We start from the raw sequence: 18,967 nt of genomic DNA, 5'->3' as shown, positions 1-18,967 counted from the left end.
TGTTTCCAAGGTAAGAATTTGATCTGGTACTCCATCGTGGCAGAGGAAGACGAGGTTCCAGACGAAATTTTTCACACAATGTTAAAGAACATCTCCAATCCATACTCCGTTCCCTCACAACTGAAAGAACAGCTATATAGTACCAATACCCAAAGCCAAAATATCCGGGATGTCAGCCACTTCATAAAGGTCGATCACCTTAAACCAACTGCATCTCCAACTGCAGGTCGACAACATACACAGCTAGCTTATACAACATTCACAGCTAGTTTACTAAACAAGATTTTTTTAACCCTAATTTACGTGGTTTTTTACTATGACTATAAGTTCATCGCTGAAAAAAAGGAATCTATTTTGCTGCACATAGTGAAGTCCTGAACAAAGCATTAGAAAAGACTAAAATAAAAACTCCCCATACAAAATTAGAAATTTTCCATAAAAAAATAGGAAATTTCCAATGAAAAAATCAGGGTGCAAGCAAAACAAAAATATAAATCTCCTTGATTAATGCAAAATTTTCCATAAAGTAAAGTATTTTCAACGAAACAAATACAATAAGAAAGTATACCTCCATCACTCTATCGATTTAGAAGTTGGTTCGATATGCATGATTGAGTTAACTATTGCAACAAATTCAATTAAATGATCAAAATGTAAAAATAAAATTAAAAAAAAAATAAAAAAAAAATAAAGAAAATAAAATAAAGAAAATAAAATAAATAATTAAATGTTAAAGATCAATTCCACAGAATATTGAATATATGATGATTGAAAGAACTTTTATCAGTTTTTGGTTGATTCATCGGGCGTTAAATAGTGTACTTTGGAATTCATATACTACAGTGAAAACAAAGCGTTTGAAGTGTTAATTAGAAAGTTGCTCCCCACCAAGTTACGTAGTTCGTAAACTTCTTCTTCTTCTTCTTCTTATTGGCATTACATCCCCACACTGGGACAGAGCCGCCTCGCAGCTTAGTGTTCATTAAGCACTTCCACAGTTATTAACTGCGAGGTTTCTAAGCCAGGTCACCATTTTTGCATTTGTATATCATGAGGCTAACACGATGATACTTTTATGCCCAGGGAAGTCGAGACAATTTCCAATCCGGTCGGAGGTGAACTAGCCTTGGGCTAAAAACCTCTTTAATAAAGATTTTAATAATAATAATTTCCAATCCGAAAATTGTCTAGACCGGCACCGGGAATCAAACCCAGCCACCCTCAGCATGGCCTTGCTTTGTAGCCGCGCGTCTTACCGTACGGCTAAGGAGAGCTAAGGGGAGTTCGTAGACTGGATACCCTATTCAGTTGGTATGTCAACTAATGGTTATCTAAAGGAAAGCGTGAAAAACTCACTCAGCAAGACTCAAGATCCGCTTTTCTCAATTCCAAAACTAGTGATGAACTTATCTTAAAATTAATTTTAAAAAAATATAATAAAAAATTAAAAACAATAAAAACTACAAATTTTGTTATGAAAAGACATTGCTATGATTTCGGATTGATAACAAAACAACTCTTTCAACATTTATATCTTATAATATTATTATAATATTTGTCAATAATAGCGGGGAAGACATTAGCACAGATGAAAATATGAATTGATCCAAAACCTACCACTGAAACCCTCCCAAGTAGCGCATCATTTGATAAATCGGCTGTACTTTGTGATCGCACTTTTCCCGCCAGCTTCTACAATTTGAAAAAAAAAACACGAAATCAGTTGCACAATCGAAGCACACGAACCGCCAAATACAAACCTATGACCCGTCGCAAGAGATACAGGAAAAATGCTATTATCAGGTTCATGATAATCGATTTCGTCGAGAAGGGGGCCGTCGGATGACGGATTATCTTACGGTCAAGCTTTTCCTTAGAATGCCTGTCGTCCTTTTTCATACTGTTACGCCGGTTATTCATGGCTGTCGGACTGATTTGTAGCGTCGTGTCAGCGGAATAATAAATTTGTACCGTATCCAGAACTGCTGTCTGCTTAGATAGACGCAGCAAGCCGCAAATCGGTGCCGCTGGCAATCCAATGACCGCTCGGATCAAGCAGCGATATTTTCACGTGTAGAACAGCAGGGGTAAACACGGCAACATCGGCAGGTGGTCTAGATGAGCTTGGAACGATTAGCAAGCAGCATCCCGTACGAAGTCGGTCTGGTGATCCTGGAAGAGGGCGGCCGATTAATGGCAAAGTAATGATCAATTGAATGAATGATTCTCCCGGTCGGTAGTAGAGCAGGTTTCTTTCAATGATGTGATCATATTTGCCCAGAGCGTTATCCAGTCTATGGAAGCAATAAAAATTACCGCAGTAAATAATGGAGGCGCATGGTGGTGTAATCCAATCTGTGAACGACTAAATTTACGTCTATACGAATTTATTTATTCAATCGGTTGATTTGTTATATTGAGTCAACAGTACGAACATGTTTACTTTGAATTATTATTGTTGATCTATAATGAATTGCTGTGTGCCGTATCGGCATAACCTGAAAACAGTTAGATGGTTTGTCATCATTTCTCGAGCAATATTGTTTGTTATAATGTTCGACTGTTGTTACCCATAAATAAAATTGTGAAAATCATAAAACACTAAAATTTCAATTACTTCATTCTCGACCATAATTGGGCATGACGAAAATTTTCCATGGTATCTGGTAGAAGACGAAAAAAAAAATTAAGCACTTCAAAGCTATTCAAGTCACATGGGCAAACTCTTGACTATGTTCCATACAATGAAAGGCATTTCAATGTCAAAAAGCCAGATCGAACTTGAAACATTATTCCATTTTATTCAAATCCTAATTTGTAGACTAAAAAGGAAAGAAAACCTTAACCCCAGTCAGCTTGTTAAAGGCATCTTCACAATCTATGTATCCTTCTTCAGTGTTGAGAAAACTCATAATCTCATAACTCATTGACGACTCGAACCGACATCCATCCTGAAGAACAAAGGATTTTTTCCATCCTGAAGAACAAAGGATTTTCACTTTTTGCATAGAATGCAATGAATGTCCTTGCATCTTGCAAATGATACGGTTTTGTTTGAAAAATGCATGCGTGATGCTTTATTCCTTTAACCGTTTAGCACGTGAACATTTCTTGAACGCTCGTGCAGACTCGCTAGTGCTGAGTACCGTCAGCAATGTTTTTCGATAGTGTTATACTAATACAACGTGCTCGAATGTTTTAATTTCAAACGAGTTTACTCGCTCGGAGGATTTAATATTTGAGGATGATTTACCATAACTATCTTTCTTAATATTCTTTTGTCTTCTTCACTACTACTTTAAATTACCCTGCAATTTAACATTTCCGTTGTTATTTATTTTCAAGAATTTGTGTCTTGTTCAGCAAAACATTTCTCTCCTGGGAGTTGAGAAGCGATCAGACTAAAAACGGAACTCGAATGTAATATTTCCACATATCTATAGTCAACTTCTAGACAGGAACATTTGGCCGAACGTCGTCGGACCGATACCCGTTTGGCCGAATGCCATTTTACTCAAAGTGTTAGATGATAAATGAGCAACGCAAAATGGAACGTCCAATGTCAAAAGACAAAATTCAAAATAAGTCACAATTATCATGTCACAAGTCACGAGTCACAAGTCTAAAGTCTAAAGTGAAAAAGTAAAAATCGAAATATTGAAAAGTAGAAATCGAAAAGTTAAAAGTAATGTAAGCATGAGCAAGAGCATTATGACCGCACAATTTGTAGCTGCTACTCAGTGATCACAAAGCATCACAAAGCAAAACATAATATCTACGATCGCGCAACCGATATGCGTTCTAGTCGAAACATGATAAAACACGCACTCAACACAGAACCAAATATCACAAAAATTCTGCGACCTATACGAAACATGGTCAATTGGTCAATCCGCAATAAATAATTTACTTACCGATCACACAAAACAGATCTAAACACCCGGATCTCGCGAAAGTTCTGCGTCTGATTCGAAACTCGATCGATCGCGCTCTGATTAATTAACTTACTCTGAAAATTTAGCAGTGAAGTAATCTTAGCTTAGCTTTGACTGACAACACATATCTATGGTTGCTATTCCGTGATGCAGCAGAATCAGTGAAATTGCACAAAGAATCTGAATGATTGGCTGAGATTGTTAAAGCATTCTCAGTGTGCAAGTTTCAGTAACTCATATGTTCAAATGATCACAACGGAGCCAGCCACGTCCTTGTAGTTAGTTAGGAAGAGGGAAGTTGTTCTTGTTATTTGAAGACCGTGTTTACCTCTGCGCAAGGATGTTATCGATCATCTAGTAATTTGCGTTCGATCATTTTGTTGTTTGCCAATAAATCATTCCAAAAGCTGAATTTCAAAATGTGTTGCATGGTGGACTTCTAGTGCGAAGGTTTTTCTACAACTCTGCCTAATGGTTCGTTGTTTGAATTCAACTAATAACGGAGTTATAGCACTATTTGCAGTAACTTAAACTAAATGATTGGATTTTTTTTATCATTTAATCTAAGTCTGAGCAATTTATTTACCGAACACCAAATATATATTTTATCATTTTCGCAACGACTAAAACACTCACTGCACTTACTTGCTCGATGGCTACCGCAAACTATTGAAGATCGCGCTTGTATCGACCGCAGCAAATCGCAATACGATATGTTTATTTATTTATTTATTTATTTTATTTATCTACATAATCTTTATAATCGCATAAATAACCACATAACAGTTTTCAAAGCTTACGCAACTATGTACTATTTTCTAACACAATAAAATAAGTAATTTCATACCAAAGTACTATTGGGAATTGAAGTGAATGCTCATATTTCGTTTGAAAGAGACAAATGTCGTTTCGCTTCTATGATTACGAGGTAATTCGTTCCAAACTTTGACAGCACGGGCACGAAAAGAATCTCTCAAATTATTAGAAAGGGCTCTTGGAACAATAAGTAGTAATGCTCGAGAAGAGCGGGCAACCTTGAAGAAGTTTCGGAGGTAAATTACGGTACATGCGCTTTTGTCTTAGATTGAAATCAAAGACAACACCCATCTTCATGTCTGATAGCAATCTGGACAGAGAAAGGGAACAAAAGTATCACTAGTTTCCAGTCATTGAAGTATACCGCTGCAATGCCATGCTTTTATGTGTTTATCAGGGATTGAATCCTAAAGAGAATGAAAAAGTCTCTCACTTATCATCTCTGTATACATATACGATATGTAGCATACCGCGAGAGACTTTTTTCGCAAGCTGTCATGATAGAGAACTGATTCGGGAGGCTATACCCCATGATAAATGTCTTTTAGAAAGCTCCAAATGTGGGGAGCACTGGCTCTGATGATGCATTTCAACTTGTTCTATACAGCTGTGCAGTAACCAACACGAAATGAGCGAAAACAAAGCAAGAATCGCCATTTTTCTGTGGGGGCTGCCTATCCGACTCTGTTTTTTCGTACTTGTATACAAGTTTGATAAATTTGTTATCATGGCTTGTTATGATACAGAACAGTTTTTGCATCTCTTTTATCGTTCTTCGTTATCTATTGAGAGCGATTCTGCAAACCCTGGTTTTTATATTTTTATATTTTTTCATATTTTATTTTATCCTTTTTTTATATTTTCATAACATGTTCACATTTACATATTTTGATAACTTCATATTTTTACTTTTCTTTTATTTCATAATTAAGTGTTTGACATTTTCATATTTCATTATTTTTATATCTTTAAATTTTCATATTATTTTAATAAAAAATGTTTTTTGTATTTTTATTTTATCATATTTCTTTATCTATTTCTTTAAATTTCACATTATATTTTCATATTGAATATTTTGTGTTTCAATATTTCCAAACTATTATGTTTTTATATTTTCGTATTTTCATGTTTTTATAATTTTATATGATTTCGCTTTCATGTTATAACGTTTTCATATTATCATATTTTCCATATTCTTATATTTTCATATTTTTCTATTTTTATCCCTTCTTATGCTCACAATATTATGCTTTTATATTTTCATAATTATAGGTTAATATTTATAGGTTTATGTTTTTATATGTTCAAATTCCAAAATTTCTTTTTTTAATGTTTTTATATTTTCATAAATTTGTGTTTTTCATGTTATCTTATTTTCATAAAATAATTTCAAATGTTTATTTTTTGATATTTTTTCAATTTTTTATCTTTTACTATTTTAATACCTTTATATTTTCATATACTCACTTTTTTATATTTTGCATATTTACATATTTTTATATTTTCATTTTTTTACATCTACATATTGACATAAATTCATAATTTTACACTTTCATATCACTCTTTAAATTTTCAAGTTTTTAATATTTTCATATTTTTATGCTACTTTTATGTATACATATTTTTGCATCTTCATATTGTTTTTTTCATGTTTTTAAATTTTTTATATATAGCGATTTTAATTTTATTTTTTTCATACTATGAAATTTTCATATTCTTATGCTTCCATTCATTTATATTATTAGCTGTATGTACCTGGCCTTGCTCGGAGTTGCCAGTTTGATTCGCAGTTATTTCACTATCGGAAAATGAATAAACCAATTGGTCGACAGGATAATTGTGTTTTCTTATCGATACTTCATCATTTGATTAAAAGAAAGCAGATTTCATTTGAAAACATTGACTGATTTTGAAAAAGGGATCAAACCCAAAATCGCCCTATTCAATTTTTAAAGATAGAATCACATTCACCATCCAGAAGGAAACACATTAATCATTGGTTTTCATTGGGCAAACCATGATTTCGATGAAGGATTGAGTTGATCGATAACTAAACAATACCACTTCCCCACACTCTCCCCTTTTCCATCCTTAGCCTACTATCGTCGACTCCTTAATATGAAGAATGTGTGTTTCAAATTTGGCTGAAATCGTTTAAGGGGAGATCAGAAGTTACACTGGGGTGATTGAGAGCTGAACAACGTCAGTCCCTCTACAACCTTCCCATTTTCTAAATATCATCCCTAACCCCTTTCTTCGCCTTCTTAAGAAAAAGAATGTGTGTTCCAAATTTGGTTGAAATCGGCCAAGGGGAACAAAAGTTATGCTGGAACATACACGCAAACATACAAACCTTTTAGTTAAGGTACACTGGGGGAAGTGGAAAAAGGGGAAAAAGTGTAAAAATCGACTCGAAAAATTGGATTTGTACATACTTTACAGTTTTTACAACACCATACGATTGTGCAAGAATATACTTTGATGCCCACACTAATACTATATTAAAATTTGTATATTACATACACTAACACGGATAACGCTTGAACTGTCATTTTAGGTTTCGCGGGAAGTTAAAATGTTCATGTTCAGGAAATCAATTCTTATTTGCACACATTGTCCCTTTTTCCAGTGAATTTGATTCACAGGTGCCAACTACAATACAATTAAACTAATCACATTACATTAGTAGTGGTTTGTACCATGAAAGCACAACAAAACACTGCGGGGGAAGTGGAAAATGTTCTGATCAGGCAAAGTTTTTCCTCCCTCCAAGGTTGATTTTGATAGCTGTGAATCTTAATATGTTCCTTCTTTGTTATCATTGTGATTTCAGTGGTGATTGGACTAATGTACATAAGAAAACGCCTGATTAAACCACCTATCGGTATTGATGCCTTTCACATATTTTACATATGAAAAAAATGTAAGAGAAAAACCGGTAGCACCGGTAGGTGAATATATTCCATAATTCATGTTCATTTCTCGGGTACTTATTCGAAAGGACGTATGTGATTTTGTAAACAAAGATTCAAACGTCGATTTGTCCAATCTGATAGTATTCCCACGCAAACCATCACCACAGACAGGAAGGGGAAGCCTTCGGCTCGCTGCTGGTTGTGTTGGTTTGCGTAAGAGTGCCATCAGATTGGACAAATCGACGTTTGAATTTTTGTTTACAAAATCACATACGTCCTTTTGAATAAGTGCCCGAGATTTATATTTATAGCAAGTTTTGCCGTTGAATGCAATTTTATGCGCGAACAAATTGGTTAAGAACAAGTGCTTAAAAATAGGATATAATTTTGTACGTGTTTTGCGCACACACATACATACAAACACCCACACACAGACATCACCTCGATCAACTAAGTTGATTAGTTTATAACTCTGTAGGCCCCATTTTTCCTATAAAAAGTTCAGCTTTGGGGCGAACCTATTTAATCAACGTACACTTAATGTTCGAGAACGCAAAACCAGCCCTACACTAACTATTACGAGAATTCCTTGTGGACCTATTCCATTAAGCCAATGAAATTATTCAACAAAAGATTCTCAGAGCTGACTTGAAACTTAGTTTTGACCCCGGGAGATACTGCTGCCTCAGAAGGGGGCTAGCCTAGACCCCGAACTGTTGGTCTAGGGTGTCAGGCCATTAGGCCGAAGGCCGTTAGGCCGAAGGCCATTTGGCCGAAGGTCATTAGGCCGAATGGACATTAGGCCGAATGGCCATTAGGCCGAATTAGCAAAAAGAAGAAAAAGTGAAAAATGAGAAGTTCTTTCTTCACCTTAGGCCTCCTTCCTTCTCCCTTCTTGCACTTTCCTTCTTCTATCTGTCTTCTTCCTTTTTCCTTCTTCCTTTTTCCTTCTTCCTTCTTCCTTCTTTCTTCTTTCTTCTTTCTTCTTCCTTCTTCCTTCTTCCTTCTTTCCTTCTTCCTTCTTCCTTCTTCCTTCTTCCTTCTTCCTTCTTCCTTCTTCCTTCTTCCTTCTTCCTTCTTCCTTCTTCCTTCTTCCTTCTTCCTTCTTCCTTCTTCCTTCTTCCTTCTTCCTTCTTCCTTCTTCCCGAGTAGACGATAATAGCTCAATAATATCAAATGTTGATTAGATAGTAAAATGAGATATGGACATGATTGATATAAGAGATAAAAAATCAGACGACAATATCAATATTTTGCACTTAAACCATCATGAGAACATCAAGTTATGCTGTTTGTAAGAAGTGATCAATATCATCTGTCATTAGTTTGTTCTTATCCATGGCATATCTTGATATTCAAATGATATTTCGTTGCAGATTTTTGATATTGTTGCCTGCTCTTTTATCTCTTATATCAATCAAGTCCATTTCACGTTTTGTTATTCTGTTCATGGCTTCTGCCCGGGTTCCTTCTTCCTTCTTCCTTCTTCCTTCTTCCTTCTTCCTTCTTCCTTCTTCCTTCTTCCTTCTTCCTTCTTCCTTCTTCCTTCTTCCTTCTTTCTTAATCCTTTTTCCTTATTCTTTCTTCCTTCTTCCTTCTTCTTTCTTCTTTCTTCCTTCGTCCTTCTTCCTTCTTCCTTCTTCCTTCTTCCTTCTTCCTTCTTCCTTCTTCCTTCTTCCTTCATCTTTCTTCCTCACTTCGCACTACTCACTTGTCACTCCCCAGTTTGCATTCGGCCTAATGGCCATTCGGCCTAATGACCGTTCGGCCTAGTGACCATTCGGCCTAATGGCCTTCGGCCTAATGACCTTCGGCCTAACGGCCTTCGGCCTAATGACCCAGCATCTGACACCAAAGGCCTCTTTTGCTTCCGGGTCCCAGGGCGTTGATCGAAAAAAAGCTTTTTGGCGAGAGGTTCTTTTAGTGAGAGTGAATTCATAATTTTAATTACCTTTATTCAGAATACGGGGTGGACGAAAACTGGCAAAGCAAGGGGCTGACCGGTGAGTTAACCGGTGAATTGTTGAGTTGGCCGTATCCATGATGGTAAATGCACTCTATGCGGCTTTCTTGCTAAGAAGCACACGCTCCAGTGTGCTGTCGATGGTCGTTCAACCCCACATGGTTTTTTGTTGGCCCAACAATGGCGATCGACTGCAGAATTGGTCTTCGTCGTCGAACTATGAAGGGGGCGTATCACAGTGTTACATTGTCGAGTCTGCCTCCGGAACTTGTACAGCATACACTTTCCGGACGTTTGGTCACTACCGATGGAGATAGGCAGGCTTCTTCCTAACGCCTGAGTGGGCCTAATCATCGGACGGACAGTCGCGAGCACCGACACGGAAGGATACGGATCGATGTTGCTCACCGCACATGAGTATTGGGCTTATTCAACCGACGTTGCCAACGAACCGACACCAACTGTTTTTACGGACATTCCATATCTTGCCACTGTCACCCGGTCCTTCGTAGCTTGGTTGGTTAAAGCACCAGTCTAGCGTACTGTAGGGTCATGGGTTCGAGTCCCATCGAAGGGAAAGTGGTTACCTCCAATACATTTTCCAAATCAATATTTTCCACATAATGTACATATTCACATATGAGTTTTCACAACATTGTAAATTAATGTCCAAGTCGGGTTGTTTAATTCCCAGAAATAGGCAATTAACTTTGATTGAATTACATATTTATTATATTCAACTACCAAAATAAAAACCTGAAAAGAACGGGGTGTGTATGGAACGGTATGTCCAAGCATCCTTCAAACTGTGTTGATTCATGAAAGTGACTACTTGAACACGATGCAACTCGAAGAATCATCTCTGCGGCAAATACAACGCAGTGAGCCTGGCCGCTTTGACATTTATGCCATGCCATTGGAATGCTGTAAGCCTCAAATATTTACAATAAAAATGTTTGAGCGTCATCTAATTCAACGATTTTCAGTCAGTTTGTAGTGGCTGCGTTTGTGTTCGATTAGATTCGATTAGATTGGGAATCGTGGAACAGAATTTCCTCATCGAATACAACTTATTGCGAGTAAATCGGTTTATCAACTTTTTTTTTGTATCAGCAGATACGTATTTCGTTTTCTACTTGAAAACTGAATCTTTTGCCATAGACAAAGTGTTTTGTCTGAAGAAGTTTTCAAGTACAAGTAGAAAATGAAATACGCACCTGTTGATACAAACAAAGGTGAGGAGGTGGAAGTAAATGGAAGAATTGTAAAGTCTTATAACTGCCAAATTTCCCAGTGGCTAAAGCCTTTCTCGATATCAGCTGTTGAATTTGACTCACTGTGGTGGTTGGTTTTAGCATTTGGACAGGAGCATTATTGGAAATAAGTCGATACTTTTCAGCACACAAAAGAAAATTGATTCGTGACGAGTTCTCTCCATATTCGCTTGGCGATGGCAAAAAGTTGGTGTCGGTAGCAGAACTATAAGTGTGCAACGTAGGAGATGTTACAAGTGATGGGTCTGTTATTTTGAGATGTGTGAGATTTTCGCGTTTTGTGTTCCGTAGAATGAATGTATCAAACAAAAACCAAATACATTGGAATATGTGGGGAACATCACAACCTCCCAGGGTGATGGGAGGACGGATTCAGCAACACCACACCTAGATCCGCTAGTTGCAGGATCACGGAAAACTGGGCGGCCATTTTGGGTGGCATAGAAGGCGCCATGATAAGCGAGATCGCAGCAAGCCATGCGCGCGAATGGTTGCTTTTGAATCTGCTGTCATGTTTTGTCCGTTCCCGAAAAATTAAGAAATAGATTCGGCTAATGTGTACACTTACAATACTAGAAGAAAAACGTTTAAGTGATTCAAGTTTAAGTTTTAATTCTATGCGTTTGATGAATTTAACTAAACTGTATTTCTTAAATGAGTGCGCGAAATCGTTTGTGTATGGATATGTATTTGGTGAAAATATTTGGGGTTGAGTTATAATAAAGTGAAGTGATTTATTTCGTGGACACTAGGAGTCCTCAGTTCATTCATTCGCAATTGGACCAATTTGGTGAGATTGTTTCAATATGTTTTTATTATTATTTCAAAACTAAATGCGTGCTGGATTTAAAAATCCGGAAGTTTGTTTATGGATCCATTATCCTATTGATATTGGTAGCATTAACAGACGGGGCTTATTCCAAGTGAAAGTAACCTCGGACTGGGCATAAGTTACCAGGCAGTCTGAAATGGGTCTCTGGAGCTACAGTAGAACAGCTTTCTGTCATAATACCACTGCCGGACAGTGCGGGTTAGATGGAACACACACGTAGAAAGCGCCATGATAAGCGAAAAACTTGGAGGCAAAATTAGCTTGGTCACGGCTTCTGGAAGGATATGCGCCATTGCTTGACATCATTTTCAAAACTATACTGAGATGGCCGTACACTCCGTTTTGTCCGGAGCAAAACCGAATGTCCAAACATGACAGACGCCTTAAAATATTGCCAGTTTAATTAAGCACCAATTCGAAGCTACAAGTGATGTGAGGCCTCATGAGACAGTAGATGCTATGAAGTCATCCAGGACCCCTCCTTGGATGTTTCTGAGATAACGGAGAACATCCAATGACGAGCTATAGTTTCGGTCACGAGTGCGGTTATAACACGCCGTCAAACCAAACCGTCCACGAGCAGCTCGTCTATGGCATAGCAGCTCAATTGTTGTGGTGGTAAGAGGAGGTAGCCTGTAGCTAAAGTGGGAGGAAAAAGGTATTTGTGTGCTGAAGTGTTTACTAGGTCACAAAGAGTCAATCGCGTATGTCGACCCTCATGTGTTGAAAGGAGGAGTCTCGTGTGTGCCTAAGTGAGGGCTGCCTTTTTACCTCAGAGACGCTGCAATAAGTTTATTCTAATGTATCACATCTGTAGCGTTTTGGCTGCAAATTTTTGAAGGACAGGCCGTGAAAACGACATGCTAGAAAGCGAGGAAAAGTACAGACTGATATGATGATCAGAACGAAAGTCTACACAACATATTGATTGACGACGGCAAACGAAGCTGTTCACTGTTAAACGGATCATAAAGATCGCTTAATCAAGAAAGGGGAACAATATCGACGACGATTTAATCGACAGTAAATACTTATCAGCTATCACGATTCTCATCAGTTACCACAATGTGAAAATATAAATTGACCACTACCTAGTTGCAGTATGCTTGCGTTCATAACTCTTAACGGCGCATACTAGACAGGCTAAATACAACGCGAAGCAGCAAACGGCTGAATAACAACGCAAAAGTAGGCAGGACATCGGTCCTCTTAAAGATGGACGGAAAATATTTCAAGCGATATGCGATTGACAGCACAGCAAGGGCGAGATTGCTGTAACATAAATCGATGATGGACAAACGGTTGCGGCGAAATAGACAAAACTCGATTATCTTGAGTAAACACCACCAGAAAGAAAACCGAAACCATCAAGCGACGCAGCTATTATACTACGCTAAAAATACCCCGGAGTTTCACGAGACGTTCAAGGCGTATGACACGATTTCCGAAAAAATAAGGCCACGCACGTTTTGTACCATGGTCGCGATGAACAGAAGGGATGTCTGTATGTGTGTATGTTTATATGTGTGCGTATACTGTATTAGTGTGAATGTGTACATATTTTGTAGACACACTGTTTGGAACATAACGTAAATTGCATTCGTCGGGGAATTGGGTCCCATAGTCCCATTGAAATTTGACCCGATCGGAATAGTACATTATTGAAAAACTATTGTTTTTTTTTTTCAATCATTTATTTACCATAATAGGATTTAATCCCCTTAATCGACTATTCTGATGTGGTTCTCTCAATTCAAAAATTTGATAATAAAAGAGAAAGGCGTTATTATCACTAGGTAGATGTTTCTGGTTTTTATTCGAGGTAGACGACCATGATTTTTACGAAGATCTCAATAAAAATGACGTCTCAGTTGCTGAAGATACGCAAAAACAAACTATGTAGTTCAGTTTTGGAATTTACTGAGCTAAGACGGTGCCCAATTGTATAGATCTCGACACCATTTGTTCTAAAAACTTTTGATCAAAAATTGTCGATCTTGATGAACTAGGCTCTGTTGTTCGTCGTCAAAATCCACTAGTTGCAAAATTAATGATAACTAATTATAAAATTGTTTTTCTGGGATTTTATGTACTTTAAGAAAATTGGAGATATTACAAAGACATGCTTTTGCTCAATTTCTCGAGCTACGCCGATGAAAAAAATGTTGTTAGCTTTTCTCATGCGCTAAGTTAAAGGCTAAAGGATTACTTCAAAACCGAATTTTCGATAGAAGGTCCTAATAGCAAGGTGTTATAAACTTGGGTTTATTTTTACGCGGTATGATTTTAGTTGATTATGATCACCAACTACATTCGAAAACAAAAGTTGTTTCCACGAAAAAATTCAAAATTAAATCGAATTCAGGTTATAAATTTGTGAATGTTCAAGTGGGCGAGGAAATTAACGAACTTCAACCGCGTACAAAGCAAGGCCTGGACCAATCAACTTTTATGGACGACTTGAGGTAATGTCCATTTGCGTGTGTATATGAGCACAAAAAAATATGTTTCGCACTTTTTGGTACTTAGCAATACCTTAATTGCTCGCAACATTTTGCATTCGACGGAGAATACGGTTTTTTCGGTATTGAAAATTCGCCGGATACATTACGAAAGAGCGGACGCGGGGGCTAAATCTGTTAGCAAACGCTGGATTGGAATTCGACAAGATATCGCCGCAGAAGCAAACTCCTGGCGACGGTTTTTGAGTGATATGATAGCCTTTCGGTACAAATCTGTCGTACGAGAATAGCAAAAAATTATATGGAGCATAAACAAAGTGAGTCCAAATATTTCTCTACATGCTTATAATGTTGAAACAAAGCTAGTCCAATCTCATCGTGTAAGAAATCTGCTGTTCGACAATTAATTTTATTTCTGTACCAAGACTCTTCCATACAACATTGCTAAGTTTTCAACATCCGTAATTAAAACAGTTAAATCCATCTGAAATCTAAAACACCGCAATCGTAAAATTTGCTGCTTCAAAATCCGTCTTTCATCGTGGTGACGCATTCGCTGCAAATGTTTAAAATGTGGCAGCAACCCATACCTACCCACGAGCGGACTTCAATTTTATTGGTGCGCAAAAATGCGCCATTCTATTACGCACCATGCGCCTCCATCGTCGTTACCCTGAGACGTTGACCAGCAAGCCAACCGACAGCGTGCGTTGAAAGTGTCCATAAATTTATGATCTCGATACGGTACACGCTGCACGTTGCTACTGCGGCCGGTAATGATTAGGAAATATTTCAAGCAGTTCGCTAACGGCTTTCTTGCTAAATCGATTCTAAATTTATCATACTTTCTGTGCAACATCTGGCAACTTCGCGGACGAAACGAGGTTGACCGTTTTCCGGCCCGTCGACCACCCAACATTCGGAGAAAAACAACGTACCAGTAATTGAAGATTGCCACACTTGTTATTATATCCGTCGTTACATTTTGACGTTTTTTGAAACTACCCGTTATTCAAATAAACGTTACAAAGATAAATTGCAATACTTACTCATGCTGATGACGTCCACGAATGGCTGGCGGGGATGGTGCAACATTGTCAATCAGGTGCGCATTCTTGGGTGCAGTGTGTTTGCAGTGTGCAGGTGCATTGGGCGGTACATTGGGCTCAAGCTGGAATCCTACTATCTACGTGCATCTTAAAATTGGTTAAATGTAGGTTGTGCATTGCTTATCCATTAGGTCCACCGATCCTCCTCACTCGCTCGTAGTCCTTATCACGCACAAAATAAAAACACTTTAACCACTCATTCATCCTCCCTAACTAATGCTGCAGAATGTATCCTTCTAGTAGAAAATTTCAATTACGACGTATAGCAGCAGTAGCAGGAAGATCAGAATTATAAACGTAGTCATGAGGTTCTTGGTTTCAGACATCTTGAACTGCTGGGCTGGCTAAAATAAATCAAAATCGATAGAAAGATTAATTAAAACAAGTGCACTATGTGATTTAACCGTGTCGAAAGCGAGCTAGGAAAAACGATGATCAAACTATTCTGACATCGATCAGGGCACGAAAGCGTACAAAGTTGCAAGCGGACCGAACTTACATCTTATTTGGAACTGTTGCTTCCCTAGGGGGCTTGTGAGATGTTTTCCAGTGGAAAGTACGATCGATACTGACAGTAGGATGGAAAAGATAATTTTTCTAAAAATACCAATATTTTTTCGTTATATAGTATAAGAAATTATGTGCCGTGGTACATAGCAGAAATGTGTGCTCATTTTTTTCTCTTTCAGTACGGCACTGGCCTTCCTTCCTCCTTCCTAGCGGATGATGATGATGACCGGACAGGAGTTGCATGGGTTAAAAATACCGCCCGGTTCAGATCGTAAATAAACAAATAACATCGATTTTTTAAGTCAGCTCCATTGAAAACACGGTGCTGCTTTCGTACTCCACTTCGGTTCTAGTTGATCGAAAATGTGTTTACACAATTTTGCCTGATCAATGATGATGCCGATCTAGGTTTCGATTTATACACGAATGCGACAGCAGGGCGCTATTGGTGCTTAAGCCAAGCAAATGGTACATAAATTGAACGCCAGTTGGAGATTTTCCGGGGTAGGGTAATTGGATACGTCTGGTTGGAAATCACGACCTTCAAACTATACTGAACGTGTATTAGCAAAGCCGGGTAATCTTCAGTATATGGAACGGATTAACAGACACAGCTCTCGACCTATTCGATAATCCGTTTCGAGAGATTAAAAGCATTCCACAAAAAGCAATTTTATACGACCAACGATTTTCTAATTGAACAAGATTTATAATATGTGTTAGAGCGCACAGATTCGATTTCCATCTTATGCTACCATATTCATCTGTATTCAAAACAATTTATAATTTAAAAATTTAAACATACGCATAAAAAACGAAGAATAAAAACCGTTTGATTTGCATTTATTACTTTGTGAATATAATAAAAATCAGATGAATAACCAAAGCGGTTATATCATGAAATCAAAACAATCTTGTGACACAGATACTCAAGAAGTCTTTCACAAAATACCTCATACAAGAGCTTCAAAAACCATGACGTCCCATGAAAAATTTTCAGAGGTATAAAACAAAATCCGGATAAAGAGAGGAAATTAAAACTTCGTTTTGATCGAAACTTATTCGGCTGAAATCCATATTTGGTCAAGTGACCTTTTCAGCCAAACGACCTGTTCGGCCAACTGACCTATTTGGCTGTATGACCCTTTCGGCCAAATGGTTTTAGGCCTAATGGTCTGTTCGACCAAATGGCCAACGATGATGCGAGTACAAGAGAGTTAAACAAGAAACGAAACAATTAGAACACCATTCTTTTGATGTAAAGTAATCAGATCTATAATGTTTATACTCTGCTGTCACTACAATGTAAATTCTTCTTCACTGAATTCCATCTCTGGACTCTGATTTAAGAAAAAAAATTGTTCTCACTTATTTGACGTTTAGATTAGTTTTGAATTGATGAGCTTAAGTCATAGACAATCCTCACTTCTAACATAAGATATGATTCATATTATTTTGTGGCAGTTGAAAAAAAGAAACTCAATACGTAAAAGGTAATACACACAATGAGGAAAATGAAATAATGAATAATATGACATGTGCACAAAACGCGATCAAAGGGAAATGACATCGTAAAAGAAACATTTGCCAACTAGTGAAATCGATTACGTCTCTTAATACATCGCATCTGACATTAGCATCTATTCCTATGTACTCTCTGTGGAGGGAATGCATTCCGATAAATAGGATCACTCTCGAAATGGAATTGGACGTCGCAACAGCAAAGTGATGATTGATCATTTAGATAGAACTTGTGATATTTATGAGTTCATATTTCTAGCTCTTGCACAGCCAATCACACAAGTGTCACATTCCTATAAGAAAGCTCGCGATATGCTTCAAACCACAAATTGAACAAAATGCACAGCTTCAAAACCTGTTTTCACATGTGTACCTTCCGGAACTGATCTACCACTTCCGCTAACGTTCTGATGATGCACTAATACGCCAGAGTTTTCCCTACACTGGAATGGACCGTCCACGAATTCCACTGTCGGTGCACCGGGAAATCGAACTGGAAAGGAGAACGCCTGGTTGAGGACTGACTATTGTCCGTGAACGGGACTCCGATTGAAAATCAATACTTATTACATAAACTAGATTCCACGATCAATTTCAACCGAATGATGAGACCGAAGCACTTTCAATAAAAATATAAACCATTAGGTAAAATTAGAATACAGTGGTCACACCAAGAGAAATTATTTACCAGGAAGAAAGAAGCGGATTCAAAATTGTTGTCACTCAAGTGCACAACGACACAGGCACGAAGGACAGGGCGGTGCGATCTTGATTCCGGGCCCGTTCATACTTGAATGCAGAACGCTGATCGATTCGAACAGCCAGCGCGTCCCATCAAGGCTGTAAACCATCACAGCAATAGTTCGATCAAGCCGAGGAGAGCGAATTGCATCAGGAGAAGTAATTAATCGACCGCTTTCCACACCAACACATGATGCGACCGCCGACCAACACCGGTCGGAATGCACCATGGATAGGATACTCTCACCCCCAGTCACGGTTGGTATAAATAAAGTGGAAAGCGGGAAGCGGCATGAAAATTATTATGATTGAAGCCGCACCATGATCGAACGCGAAACGTGATCAGCAGCGATTTGGACTGTGTCGGAAAATGTTTAGTTTGGTTAGAAATTGACTAATGGTTCCCATGTTTCAGAAAACCATTGAAGGACAAAACATTTTACGTACTGTACTTGAAGCAGGACAGTAAAGGCGGCGGGCTTTGGGCTGGTACATTTTTTTTATTTGTAGAAAGGGTGCGGATTGTGGTTGAACCATTTTTAAACACAAGAAAAATCATATAAATAATCATAAACACCTTTTATGCCCATGATGGCCTTGAATTTGTTTCTTTCAAAGCTTATTCGATCAACACATGCAGCGTATAATGGACCAAAGCTAACATACGGCCTACTGGGCTATTCGACCAAAAATGTCATTTGCCGACCGATTTGTACGGTTGAAGATGTAGCTTGGCCGAACAACAGTGAATGCGAAAAGTGTGAAAGTAGATGTAAGAGATGGAAAGTTAATAGTACGAAATCTCACTTCTAACTTCTTACCCATCATTCTCACTTCTTATATCTCACTTCCCATTTCTCACTTTTCGTAGGGAAAAGTGGGTAGAGAG

The 18,967-nt window shown here is 37.9% G+C and overlaps 1 long non-coding RNA gene across 5 annotated transcripts; it reads right to left on the bottom strand.

The window, feature by feature from the left end:
- Positions 1-1,519: 1,519 nt before the first annotated feature.
- Positions 1,520-18,137, bottom strand: LOC134213810 (uncharacterized). Of its 5 annotated transcripts, none has more exons than XR_009979535.1 (6): positions 18,026-18,137; positions 17,711-17,956; positions 15,806-15,903; positions 15,247-15,650; positions 1,761-2,172; positions 1,520-1,692 (listed from the first exon to the last, which is right to left on the bottom strand). It is a non-coding gene; the product is annotated as an uncharacterized LOC134213810 (long non-coding RNA). The 5 variants fall into 5 exon arrangements; XR_009979534.1 differs by having other exon boundaries at positions 15,806-15,874; XR_009979536.1 differs by lacking the exon at positions 15,806-15,903 and having other exon boundaries at positions 17,711-17,830; positions 17,901-17,956; positions 18,026-18,129.
- Between the last annotated feature and the right edge of the window lie 830 nt (positions 18,138-18,967).

The sequence above is a fragment of the Armigeres subalbatus genome, chromosome 2 (assembly GCF_024139115.2).
Source record: "Armigeres subalbatus isolate Guangzhou_Male chromosome 2, GZ_Asu_2, whole genome shotgun sequence".
In the NCBI taxonomy this organism is placed as follows: domain Eukaryota; kingdom Metazoa; phylum Arthropoda; class Insecta; order Diptera; family Culicidae; genus Armigeres; species Armigeres subalbatus.
The sequence above is the reverse complement of the archived record's forward strand: the minus strand, read 5'-3'. Positions and strand labels throughout refer to the sequence as shown.